The 14,229-nt window shown below is 47.2% G+C and overlaps 1 protein-coding gene across 1 annotated transcript in view; it reads right to left on the bottom strand.

Moving 5' to 3' along the window:
• NR1I2 (nuclear receptor subfamily 1 group I member 2) overlaps positions 1-11,096 on the bottom strand; it is a 260,681-nt gene extending 249,585 nt beyond the window's left edge. Inside the window, exon 1 of the mRNA XM_069202689.1 lies at positions 10,880-11,096. The gene's annotated coding sequence lies outside the window, so the exon portion shown is untranslated. The remainder of the gene's footprint in view (positions 1-10,879) is intronic.
• Between the last annotated feature and the right edge of the window lie 3,133 nt (positions 11,097-14,229).

The following is a 14,229-nucleotide window of genomic DNA, read 5'->3' as shown; positions in this document are numbered from 1 at the left end:
CCCCTCCTTGTACCACAGGTAATAAGCTTTGAATTTAGATTTGTCAAGGAACTAGGCCGAGGTGCCGGGTGAGTGCAGTATTGTCCTGCTGGATGGAGCCTCAAGACATCCATGCTGCCTGCGCTGTATGACCTGCAGCAAACCAGCCACGGGTGCAGGGGTTCTTTCCAGGCCACATGATGCAAATGTGTGGCATCGTGGGCTGCCCCTGGGAGAGAGATAACCTGCAGCTCTCCTGGAACATGGTAGCAGGAAAGGTTTCAATGATGCAACGTTGACCATGTGCCTCAGAGTGACCGTGTCTCCATTGGCTGCAAGTCGCCCCTATTACCTAATTCAAGGGTTTCTGTTTCGGTCATCGGCTATCTACTGCTCTGCTCGGAATGGCATCTGTTGTGCAGCAGTGGTTCTTAACATATGACTTCTGTGGACCCCACGTAATCATTACTGGGACCCAGGGACCCACACTGAATCACTACTGGAATCCGGTGATCCCTACGAGTCATTGCTGGCCATTTACGATGATGTGAATGAAAAAAAAACTAAAAATACAGAAACAAACATTTATCTAACAAATTCACAAATTAGATATTTAATTCACAAAATGTACACTTTGTTTCTTTGATTATATACACTTTCTTAATCTGTACAATTGTTTAATCTTCTAAGCAGTTGTGGACCACATGAGTAGGCTTCGTGGACCTCCAGGAGTTCCCAGACCACAGGTTAAGAGCCACTGCCCTACGCGGTTATGACGCTCCCCCATCACCCCTCTCTGTTCAGTGCACTCTAGAGGTGCACTGTCTGCAGTCACCTACTGTTGGGTCATTTCCTTTGCGCCTCCACTGCTCGTTTCGAGTCTCGCAATCTCAGAAGCAAGACAACTTCAGGTAGGTGTGTGCATACAGGTCACTCACTCACTGAGGAGCAGGAGGGAGATACAGGGAAACTCAGGCGAGATTTGGAGTGTTCTCATGGAACACCATATAGCTTTGCCTGCTCTCAGGTACAATTAACAGATGCTTCTCTGGTATCTGCTGTTTCTTAGGCTCATCTCCCTCTCAGTGCCTCCCCAGTCAGCTTCCATTTTAGTTCAACAGACCAGCAGGTAACTCCCAACTAACTCACCAGTCAGCATCTAACGCCCTCCTTTATCTATCCGCACCCATCCACTTGGAACATACATATATTCAACATACCGCTCTGACGTCACAGCCTAGGAGAATAATTCATGCCAAAGCAACTGCTTACTTGACAACCTATTTGCTGTGTCCCAAACATACACCAATACACACCTCACCAGATGTAATAATTTCATCATTTAATACATCCAATCTAAACGCTTATCTTCAATCATACACAATACTCTATTTACAAACTTTCCATGGTGATAACTCAGTCAATCACATCTATTTCCTATTTGTAGATGAGTTTGAACAATCACATTCTTTATTTAAAATGTGTTCTTGTTCCCTGGTATAGTGCAGCAATACATGTACTGGATAATCATTAACCCCTCTCCCACAAAAACACTTATCTCCTAGCCAACAGTGTCTCCCATCAGCAACCTTAGCTTTATTTGTTTTAATTTAAAGAGGAAATCATAGAGCGATAAATAAATTCCAAGTAGATTTGTTTAGGGGTAGAAAAGGCCATGAGATAGTCTTAGATATTGAAGTTTAGGGCTGGTGTGCTCCAGTCGCCTTTTGTGGCCCTGAAACCTGGCCCTTATCTTATCCAGTCCTAAATTAACACAGCTCCTCGAACAATAATTCATCCAGGCACCCAAAGCCTCATCGCTAGCAGAAGCGACTGACAGAACAAACATTTGCAATGCAATGGGTCTCGCATTTGCTCGAGTTGGAGCTGTTAACGTTGTAAATTCTTAACTGGACTTTTCCTGCCACTTAAAATGAAAAGTAAAACAGTTGACACAGGTGAGCCGATTCAAAGCACCCCGGCCGCTGTGAGCGTGAAGGAGACACAAAAGGAGAAAAAAAAAAAAAAAAAGTTTGCTCACAGTCAAACATATCAGCAAATGTGCAATTATCCATGTAACAGGGTCGATGTCCAAGGCGGTAACCAAACCGCCCCAAGGAGGGACAAACGTAAAGCATTTACCAATGATAAAGGATTTTGGAAAGGCAAGCCCACAAACAAGTGATAGTGATGGGTGTGGTTAAAAGCCCACAGATAGATTACAACAGGTCGGAGCGCTCAACTTAAAAAGGAGGTGAGCACATGGTGAGCTTCAAATATTGATCACTACTCCAGATCAGCTGCAGTATGGTGAGGAACAGATACTTTTGAACTAGTATTTTGAAGCAAAAGCTGTGATCTAGTTTCTTTGATAATATTTTTTTCAATATTTATGTGATTTTAGACATAGATGAGACAAAAACGGCCGCACAATGTGGTGTTGAGTGCTTTACAAAATAAAAAATAAAAAATAATGCACAGAGTTCAATCAAGATGATCGATAAATACACAAATCATTACGGTATATCGAAATCCAGGGAATCTATGGCAGACGACATCTTTAGAGAGCACGAGGGATCATTTATTCCAATCTCAGAGGTTCTGTGATCTAGCAATGATTTCAGGTATCTGTAAGATGCAGCAGAAGAGTTTAGGGACAGCAAGAGCACTGAGCTAAAACCAGGCATAAGTAAGGACATTTGGGGTGGACAAGGGAGGATGGGCATGTGTTCAGGAGATGGAAATACATTCCAGATCCTATGAGCATTGCTTTAGAAGTAACATTTAACAAGCATTGGCAAAGCCAATAGATTTCACCTATGAGAGATCCATTCGCTTTGTGAAATTTTTATTTTTTTAAACATGTTGCACAGCTGTGCAACATGGCTTAAAGTTAAAAGAAAATGGTTTGACGCAGCCAGTGTTAACTGTGATACAGCGTTTTTTTTTTTTTATTACTTAAAGCTATGTTTTACACCAGTTCGTGCTGCTGTTCAGTATGCATAAAATAAATAAAAAATTTGGACAATTCAATAGATCTTGTATAGGCGAAACCTATGTGAGGTAATAGCCGACTCAGGCAATGGTTTTGCTTTGCATTCTGTGAATTGCAGTCCTGTGTGTCCCATTCTAAAATCAGGACAGAAATTCCCATAACGTAAAGGAAATAACAAGCTATTCATGAATGGAAATGTTGAGCCCTGTGCTGAAGGGCAGGACATGTGATTTCTCTTCTTCACGTGTGTTCTGGTGCTCGGGAGTCCAGTTTGTGAAACCGGCAGTGTTTTGAGCACTGTTTTGAACTGGGGTCTCAAGACACAAGCCCAGGAGTGGAGCACTTAGCCATCTGCCACCCATATGCAGCACGTGACCTCAGACGGCGGGTCACAGGGATGCAATGCCACGCTTGTGGCATTAGTGCAGCATGCTAACGCATTCTGAGAGTTGTGGTCTTGACGGATCGAGCTTGATGCAATATACCAATATCGGAAGCAAGGATATCTAAAATCAAAAAGCAAAGCCCAGGACCAGAGTAATGCACTGCGAGGCACAGGTCAGACGGTCCACTGAGGTGGATGCAGCACAGCTTTGCCACACGACACAGATGGCCTATTAAACAAGCATTTGCAATGCAATGGGTCTCGCATTTGCTCGAGTTAGAGCCATTAGCGCTGTAAGTTCCCAACTGGACTTTTCTTGCCACATAAATTGAAAAATAAAAATAAAACTGTTGACATAAGTGAGCCGATTCAAAGCGCCACAGCGCCAGGAGCGCGAAGGAGAGAGACAAAAGGAAAAAGAAGTTCGCTTGCAGTCAAAGATAGCAACAAACGTGCAATTATCCATGTAACTGGGTCGATGGCCAAGGCAGTAACAAGACCGCCCCAAGGAGGGACAAACATAAAGCATTTCCCAATGATAAAGGATTTTGGAAAGGCAAGCCCACGAACGAGTGATAGTGATGGGTGTGCAGAGGGTGTGGTTAAAAGCCTGCTCACTGCTATGCTCAATGTAAAATTGGCACAGAACAAGTACATGCGTTCCTAACCTTTAACTGATGTTGTGTTTACATATGCATGTTCCAGCAATGGATTACTTCAATCCCTCAATCTAATCTTAAGCACTTGGAGTTCAAATTCACATGCATCTCGAAAAGTAGAATGAAAAAAAAAAAAAAAAAAAAAAAAAAAGAAACGCATGCAATCTTGATTTTGCTTTCCTTGAGAAACTGTAACACCAACTCTCCAAAACATATTTACTAACAAATCTTAAGGAAAGCTCTTCAGACTTGCATCCTATTGTATTTGACTGTGGAGAACAGGAACACACTACACGCAATGTTACCAAATAACGAAAGCACAGCGTTTGAAGGCACAATAGCGCACCCCTCGGACTGCATGCAGTATCTTTGTGGAGCACAATTGTCATACTCACAAGTATGACAATTACAAGATGGCGTCTTTCACAGTCCACCCACTCATTACATAATTTTGCAAACGTATAGCAAGGACCCTCTAAAACAATGGTTCCCAATCTTTTATCTTCTGTGGACCCTCCACTTTATTATTACTGGTCCGAACCCGGGAACCCCCACTGAATCATTATTGGAATCTGGGGACCCTCCACTGAGTCATTACCGAAAGATGGGGTCCTAATCCGTTAATATTATTTAGTTTTCTAAGCAGTCGCCGATCCCCTGAGAAGGCTTCGTGAACCCCCAGGGGTCCCCAAACCCCAGGTAGGGAACCACTGCTCTAAAGGGTTTATTCCTACACAGCAGCGGCCTTCCCCTGTAATTTCAAGCCCTGGAGGTCAGAGCAGAGGGGGCACCTTCCCCAGCAGGCACTCGCCTCAGGCCTCTGCATGATTTGCCCTCCACTGAGACAGCTGAAGAAAGCAAGAGTGGGAGAGGGGGTCAGTACTCTGTCCCTCCAGAGATGCGATTCTAGGAAGCTCCCTCGTGAGTGACATTACACTAGGCAGACATGAGACTCTCACCTTCACCCAACAGCATGTCCCTTCTAAGTACGCGCGTCTGGTTCTTGCACAGGAGCTCGTCACACGTTGACGAACAGCAGCTCTGGGACTAGCAGGCTGCCGGCAGTGCCCAAGGGGCCCCCCCAAGTGATCTCCACAAATCAGAGATGTGACCAGTAGCGCTCCGAGCCCCCGCCACTTGGTCTGTAGTGAAAGCAACAGGTGGAGAGCGCTCTCTTAGCGGGCACCGCGGCTCTGCTCCTGGAAGGGATGGAACCCCCTCCTGTAAATGGCATGAAGTATGCCATCCTCCGTGCCTACCTCCAGGGCCCCTGGCAGAGCCCCCGCTCCACGCGCCCCGGTGGTCCCACGGTCAGACACTGCAGTGCACGGAGCCCGGTGTGTGGCTTGTTGACGCGCAGCTCCTCCGGCCCCACCGGTCACTAACCCCACCCGGCCTCCGCCGCGCAGGATGCGGGGGCGCGTTACACGGAGCCAAGCGTTACACGGGGCCAAAGGGGCGCCCGCGTCTCGGAGTCCGGGTTCAGCTGACCTTAATTTCAAGAGGCTCCGAGGTCAGGGCGCTGGGAGACTGGCCCTAAAAAGGTGATTTCTACAAGATCCGTTTTCTGCGCCCAGCCCTCCTGCTTGGAGGGCAGACTTGACTCCGACGCCCAGTCATCATCCCGATGTTCTGCTGTCAAAGAAAAACTTTTAAGACATAGCCACGCCACCTGCTGTGTGGTAACTGGCCCGATCTCAAGACTTCTTTCAACAACAGTGAGGAAAAACTAGTAGAAAGATACTGCATTCACTGCAGGCCCCTCTCTCCTGCAGCATCCGACGGATTAAAGCCACTTGTGAAGTGGAGATACCGCCCTCCACGGTCTCACACACATCTACCGTTATCAACCCACTAGCCGTGACCCGTGTGTGAGATGTGGGTCACCACAATAGTGCCCAGGGCCCTCCTCACATCAGACCAGTTCTGCCCTGTGAAGTTCAGAAGGGGAGACGGGGCCATGAAGGGGGAGACGTGGGCATGAGATGCACTGCCACAAAGAGGCATCAATGGTGCCAACTTACCATGGCACTGGTATCAGATCCATCGCACCATCTCCTAAACACCAATGTCCTCCCAAACCGGTCTCCATAAACACAAGGAGACCGAGCAGACAGAAGATTGACAGGTGTCTCCTTCACAGGTGGAATTACCGCCATGTCCACCTCTCACCGCCACTGTCATTACATGAAGAATATGCTTGCGTGGAGTAACAAAGGCAACTTCTCTGCACCGAAAAGGAACTCAAGGGCGTTACATGACAATGCAACCAGCCTGCTGATGGAACCTCACCATGGAGCTCAGTAAAGTCTATAGACAATAGCAAGACCACCTCACTCCAGGTCATTACAGACAGGTCCCCAGTCGGGACTTGTCACCTACAAACCACTAGTTTCAGATGCGTTGGTACAGTTAGATAAATGGCAGCAAAACAAGACTACAACACCCAGAATGCATCAGGCTAACACAAAACCCCAGGAGTGGAGACGGTGTCCGTTAATGACCCGGAGAGGTGGTCACCACAACGGACATTCATATATGATTCAGTAAACGGAGGGACCACCGCCTTAAGCAGATGCTCCCGACAGAACTCCGGGATCGCCTAGATCCTGTGTTGGGAAGACGCACTTAAGCTGAGGTCTCTACCTTTATTTATCAGTCTGCTGGGAATTCTGTCTCTCATCGCTAGGCAGCAGGAATACCGGGATTTAGGACTTCTCAGGGGAAAAACCTTTACTGCACTAATGTTCTTTACTTCCCAGGCCTGAGTTCACAGTTCAGAATGAGGGGTAACCGGGGATTGCAGTTTAATGCCATTTCTCCTGCCTGCCCCCTACATTTTAAAAAAAAAACAAAAAAAACACGACTGATCTACGGATTAAAAAGATTGCCTGGACAAACACGTTCTTCAAACCTCTGATACATAAATACAAGTAGAAAGCATCAACGTTAAGTGTAAGAACCTTGCAGTAGACCATGGGACCTCGCCTCTGTTTCCGGCGTGGAATCCTCCCAAGCCAGCCTAAGCAGACCAATGGACTGGAGAGACCTCTTTACAGACCAGACACCACCTCAAATAATTCTCCCCCAGAAGGGGGACCTTGATGGAAAGCAAAGAACACTATCGGCCACGGAAGAGGGGTGACTGTTGCACATGGCACTTTCCAAAAACAAGCACTAGCAAAACCAATATGTCTGATTTGCACATTGAGCCCTGGATAAAGTACTTTTGAAAAGCCTGCATACATGTAAAAACAAGACAAGCGAGAAAGGGCCAAGCCAATAAGCCTGGCATAGACCACCAGCTTCTTGGCATTGTCAATGCATGTTTTGTCTGTCATGTTGGGGGAAAACGACTGGCCTCTTGTCAAAGAAACAACACAAACACATTGAGTAAATACAACAAATATTTTAGACATAAAAAAAAAAAAAAACACACACACACACACACACGCCTCGGTAATCCCTGGCACCTAAGGGAACTACTTTGTGTGTGTATGCGCTCCTTGTAAAAAGGAAGAGTTCTGTCACTCACAGGGATGTTAGCCAATGGCTGGCATAGGTTGGTCCACTGCCGCATGACATAGCGAGCAGAAGAAAAATGTGAATGACATTAACAGATCAATAGATGAAAAGAACTGTCTGAACGCCCTTGCATGTACATGCATGAAATTATTACACATAATTTTAGTACAGTCAAAAGGTCTAACACCAGACCTAAAAGCAATTGCTTCTCTACAGATGGCCTGCAAGAGATAACCTGCTATTTTTAAGGTCGAGCGTGCAACCACTGCTTTTCCAAAGTGTTATCTATTTGGGCTTTTGACCACGCCCATCACTATAACTTGTTCGTGGGCTTGCCCTTCAAAAAAAAGTTAGCATTGGTAAGTGCTTTATGTTTGTTCCTCCTTGGGGAAGTTGTGTTACCGCCTTGGCCATCGACCCTGTTACACGGATAATTGCACTTTTGCTAATACGTTTGACTGCGAGCAAACTTCTTTTTCCTTTTGTGTGTCTCTTCACGCTGATGTTCATGGCGGCCGTGGCGATACGTATCAGCTCGCTTAAGTGAAACTGTATTATTTTTCATTTTCAATTTACGTGGCAAGAAAAGTCCGGTTAGGGATTTACACCGCTAACAGCTCTAACTCGAGCAAACGCGAGACCCACTGCATTGCAAATGCTTTTTTGTATTGTGGTTCTTCAAGCTGCATCGGAGAGTGGGGTTTTTGCCTGGTAACAATTTCACCACACACACACACACTCAGTGGGGCGGGTTGGTCACAGCTGGTCAATAGGTGACACTGGGGAAAAAAGGAGCTTAGCAGCCCAGGTGTCTGGTTCGTGCACAAACCTAACCTTTAAGCACGCTTTGCGTCCCAGTTTTGAGGGCCGTGCGGGGTGACCTTGTTAGCAAACCCCTGTGATCAGAGATCTTGATGCCTATCACCACAATGACATTTCAGAAAGTAATCGTTGCGGCCGACATGTTCTCTGATTTACATAATGGATCACACAACCCTATTCTTCTGCTCCGCCTGTCACCATCTCCGATGGCTTCCTACAAGGGCTCGCTATCCACAGCCAATTAACGACATATGTTAATTGATTTTTTTGGCCCAGCAGCCGCTAATACAGAGGAAGATTTCGAGAATTCCAGCAAGTGGTTTTTGTCTGCCCAGGTGCACAGTATACATTCTTTTTAGCTGCTATGTCAAGCAAGGGCTGTCTGCTGACCTATTGTTATCAATATCTTTAACATATTCATAGGCTGTGCGTTTGCTGCGGCCAGAGGAGTAAAACTTCCTCACCTTATGTGATTAGCTTTATTATGACGCGGAACCACCACTGTGTACAGGCAAAGCTGATGGACCCTGCACCCGGGTTGTGACCCCTCTACCTGCAATGCAATCCCACCTGGGCACAACTGACAGGGCCTCCACCCACAACCGCACCGACAATGCAGCTCCACACAGGGCCAGCTGTAGTGCTGGTGCGACAGTCCGTTTTGTCACCTCCACTTCCGATTCCCTCACTACCACCCGCAGAAGTGCCCCCCCAACTCTCCATAGCCCCTCTCTCACGTAGATTTCATCTGTTTTTTTCGCAGGTAGAGGCTGGCTTTACTAACCCACTCAGCTATCCACACAGAATACAGATCTGTTCTTTGCAGCAGGCACATTAACCCTCTGCGCTACTTTATGGCGAATCAGAGCTGCCACAAGACAAAACTCTGATCTGCCTCTAGCAAGAAAATTATTCATACGAGTTAACTTTTTTTCTGTTGCCTCCAAGCCGGACGCACAAGGAACTCTGCAGCAGGTGCTTTTAAATCGTAAACTGTTAATAAACAAAGCGATCCCTGAGGTCAGTGCCCCTCTTCCAGGTCACCGCCCAGTGCGCCCCCACCGGTCGCACCTCCCTAAAGCCGGCCCTGGTCACCACACACAGCACAGACTTGTGTGAAGGCTAAGCACGCCCAAAACGCTCAGCGGTACACCGGTGATTTCGAATATGCAAAACTCAAAACTAAAGAACACCGCCACAATAAAGCACAAACCTAGCGCCTACTGGCAGAGTCAATCCCTTTAATCAGATTTGTATCCGAGCCAGTGCTTCGTTTTCTGACAATAAGGCTCGGAAACAGTGAACAGCATCTGTCTCTCTCGGTTTCCGGGCTGGACTGCCTAAAATAATTCACTAACTCGGATAGCTATCGGGTTAATGAACACACTTTACGCACCGCAGGCGCTTTAAACTGCCGGCTTGTGGTGAGTGAGCGCGCAGACCCCACCAGGATAGGGCACCTGCCAGCTCCCACGGGGTCTGCACAATCTCATCTAATGCCACCCCATGATCCCAGGTTACCGGGGGCCGTAGGAAGAGGTTGTCTATGGCCCTCCGTCGAGCTATCACAAGCCAGTGAGTGACACGTCTCCAAAGGAGTCATTAAGGGCCTGCACCGGTTCACTGACCACACCTTTTCACTGAAAAATGGAAGCGGCCGGACTTCTGCAGAGTTGCCCTTTCTTCGGTGACATTTTAAGGATTTGGGGGCCTCTGCTCGAACAGCTTTGAATTCATGATCCAGTTTCAGCTCTCTAGTGCCCCCTTTGGCCAGCTCACTGACTGTGCACAGGTCACTCGTACAAACTCTAAACGTGTTTACATCAAATGCTCAGGGTTAGTGAATGTGTTTCCAATCCCAGCAGCTGTTCACCAACATCAATTACTGCAAATAATCTCCGACACACTCCCTGTTCTTATACGTGAGCCCCCTGTTTTGATCCCCAAAAAAACGTTTTATTCCTTGAAATAGGTGTTCAATGAAACACAACGGTTCTCTACAAAATGTCGGTAATAGACTCTCAAACATCACCGACAATAAAAAAATAAAGGAAATGGTACTTAAAACATCTGTTTTAGAATTATTCTTGGTCATCGGGGCAAGACTCTGCAGAAGAGCGATGGCTCTGCCATGGGCCCTGAAAGTCTGGGGTTCTGGGCCAAAGTGACGCAACAAAAAGTAAAGGTACCTATGAGGGGGGCGGCCTCTACCCCCCCGGACGCAAGCAGGGGCCCGCCGCTCGTGCAGAGTGTTCTGTGCTGAGGGACCCCACCTGAAGCGCGAGGGCTGCGGGGACCTTTGTTACGCCCTGACTTTGCCCCTACTTTTAAAGGGCTCCAGCTTACTCTCCGATTCCCACGCAGTGCTTTGCGCACAGACTCCGCAGGGGGCGCCACGGGGCCTCTGCCCTGACCGTGCACGGGTCAGGCACTAACTACCCCGGTGCGCAGCTGCCCCGGCTCGCCCCACAGCCCCTCCAGCTGCGGGAGGGACGCCTGCGTCCGGCCAGGTACCTGTTGCTGGGTCTGTGGATCCCTCCGCGCTGCCTCCGCCGCCGCCGCGCGCCCCCATCCCACGAGCTCGGAGCCGGTGACAGCCCGGGGATCCAGGTGCGTGTCACGTGCTCCCGGGGCTGCTACCGTGTCACTCTCCCCGGGCACGAGCTCTACTGACAGCCGCGGCTCACCTACGCCGACGTCACGCGCGCTCCACCAATGGCGGCCCAGCTGTGAGGCGGGGCTGACGGTCCCCCTGGAGGCGGAGATGGTACAGGTGGCTCAGGGGAGGCGGGGCTTCGAGAGGCCACCAATCAGCAATCAGGGGCGGAGTCTTCCGAGAGGCTTCCAGGTGAGCGGCCGGCTGGTAGCCCTTGGAAAGGCCCCTTTGCATCCTGCGGAGGCTTCCTTAAGTGGACAGTAATTTAATTAATGAAAGATGCCAGCGGCATAACGCAAAACGAAGCACGTCCGTTCCATGGACGTCATTTTGACTTACCCCTAGACTCAGAGGACGCAAAATCAGTGCCAGGAATGCAAGGGCAGCTCCTTCTACTGGACGTCGATAGCGGCTCCACTTTCTTTGCTTTCTGTCAATATGTTTATTACAATAAAATTGAACAATATTTGTCTATTCAATATCATTGTAGTAATGAATGGATTACAATTATCTGGAAGATGTCCCTCCCTGGCAAAATACATTTCAATATAGGTTGTGTGTGTGATAGTGATTGAGAGTGCATTAAAGGGAGAGAGGGAGTATGTCTGTGTGAATATGTGTAAGCATGCACACAGGTGTGAGTGAAAGAAAAATGTGTGATGTCACTTCTGCTACCCCTGGCATTTTGGGGAATTCACATTCATGATCCCTTGCAGAATGTGGTGAGTGCCTCATTCATGTCTCCCATATCTCACAGATATCCCTAGACCAGAGATTGAATTGGAATTGAGTCCCACAGGGTTTTTCCTCCTCAGCGGCATAAATTTATCTTACACTCCTGCCTCCAACGCTACCTGGAGAGGATTGGGCTGGGTTTATTATTATTATTATTATTTTTTTAAACAAAAACAAGTATTTTCTAGCCTTTTTATTGGCAAAGCAGTTTTCCATAGCAAATTTGGGAAGCACTATTTTGAGAAGCAATACAGAAAAAACTGCAGAACAGAATGACACCAAATTTGACAAGAAGCTACACATTTACTCAGAAAGCATGCCTTTTGTGATTTGGTGAAAAGCAGTTTTGCTATTTTAGATAGATTAAGCTTCAAAATATAGTCATATTTGCAGAGTTGGTCCAGCAGGAGTAACACAGAAGTTCGAATGTAAAAAATAGAATACCTTGACCTCTTGAACTTTGTAGGGTGTCCCACAGGGACCAAAATGAAAAAAATATATAATAATACAACAAGACCCACGGGACCCAGCAAAGCCTTCTGTGGGGTCCTATGGGATCCAGCGCTTCAACTCAATCAATCAAAAAAATTTATAGAGCACGCTACTTACCTGTGAGGGTCTCAAGGCACTAGTGGGGGGGCCAGGGGGTGAGGGGGGGTTAGTGTTCGAACAGCCATGCTTTGAGGTTTTTTCTGAAGAGTACGAGGTCTTTAGTTTTGCGGATGTTGGTGGGGAGGGAGTTCCAGGTTTTGGGGGTGAGGTAGGAGAAGGGCCTGCCTCCTATGGTGGTTCGGCGGATGCAGGGGACTGTAGCTAGTGCGAGGTCAGCTGATCGGAGGTTGCGGGTGGGAGTGTGGAAGTTCACTCTTTCGTTGAGGTAGGTCGGGCCGGTGTTGTGGAGGGATTTGTGTGCGTGGATGAGGATCTTGAAAGTGATTCTCTTGTCTATGGGTAGCCAGTGAAGAGATTTGAGGTGTGGTGAGATTCGTTTGTGGCAGGGGAGGCCAAGGACGAGGCGTGCAGCTGTGTTCTGGATTCTCTGGAGTTTGAGTTTGAGTATGGTGCCGGTGTAGAGGGCGTTACCGTAGTCAAGCCTGCTGCTGATGAGTGCATGAGTGACTGTTTTCCTGGTCTCTGGGGAATCCATTTGAAGGATGTTTTTAGAGTGCAGAGTGTGTGGAAGCAGGAGGAGGTTACTGCATTGATTTGTTGTGTCATGGAGAGGGAGGGGTCCAGGATGATGCTGAGGTTGCATGCGTGGTTTGCGGGGCCTAGGGCGGTGGGCCACCAGGAGTCATCCCATATAGTTTTGTTGGGGCCGAAGATGATGATCTCAGTTTTGTTGGAGTTAAGCTTGAGGTGGTCAGTTGTCATCCAGTTGGCGTTGTCGAGGAGAGCAGCGTGTAGGTTAGTTTTGGCGGTGGTGGGGTTGCGGGTGAGGGAGAGGATGAGTTGGGTGTCATGTGTCCCATGATAGTACCACAGAGTAACCCAGCACTGTGCAAGCATTAAAAAGTAAAGCTTGCAATGCACCGAGTACCTAGGAGTGTTGCTTGGGCGGTGGTACCGTGGGAGTACAGTAGAGCACCACTGAAAGCCGGGGGTTAGTCTTTAGGTTGGTGATTGGGCGGAAGACCAGGAGGGGAATTAGTTATTGAGGGGGAGTTTGGCCAGTGTATAAAGCTGTGCTCAGTGAGGGAGTTGAGTGAATATGATAAAAACCCCAGAAGTTACTTCACGTTAAATAAACCTCAGAAATTCACTGAAACAAATAAAGGTTAAAGTAAAGTTATAGTTAGTTAAGGTATTCAGATTTTAGCTTACATTGCAAACATTAGAAATTCACTGCAAAAAAACCACAAAGGTCATAGTGACATTTTAGTTGTCTTTTATTTATATAAAGACTACTGTTTAAAAACAAAGAAAACAATGACATTTACAGTTAATAGTTAACTGAGCTAACTATAACTTGCGCCTCCATCATGCACTTCTTATGACCCTGCATATACATCACCGAGAACAAGTTACATGCCACTATTGATGACATCAGCCAATGGACATGATAGTTTGCTGTAAGATTGTCATATTGGAAGGTTCTCAGAAGGTACAGACACAATGTTCCATAACATCTGCAGAAGGTGTGGGAGTATACTTGATGCAGGACAAGAAGATCACGATGCATGTCTGTGAAATCATCCACATTAGGTAGGTATTACATTATTTTTTTGCTGGTATTAAGGTGCTTAATAAGTGTAATGGCTACACAGAAATGAGTGACACCAGGAACTTATTAAACCTTGAATACTGTTCATAAACAGAGTTTGCTTATTATTTACCCAAATGAGAAGTGTCTGCTAAATACCTCAACAGATATAGAATTTGAAGTCAACAGCTTCTCTTCTGCACAATAGCCAAATGTAAGGCATGCATTACCAGGCCCTATGGACAACCCTCGGTAGCATGTAAAGACATC

This window comes from Pleurodeles waltl, chromosome 8 (assembly GCF_031143425.1).
Source record: "Pleurodeles waltl isolate 20211129_DDA chromosome 8, aPleWal1.hap1.20221129, whole genome shotgun sequence".
In the NCBI taxonomy this organism is placed as follows: domain Eukaryota; kingdom Metazoa; phylum Chordata; class Amphibia; order Caudata; family Salamandridae; genus Pleurodeles; species Pleurodeles waltl.
Note: the sequence above shows the minus strand (reverse complement) of the source record. Positions and strands in the feature narration are given on the sequence as shown.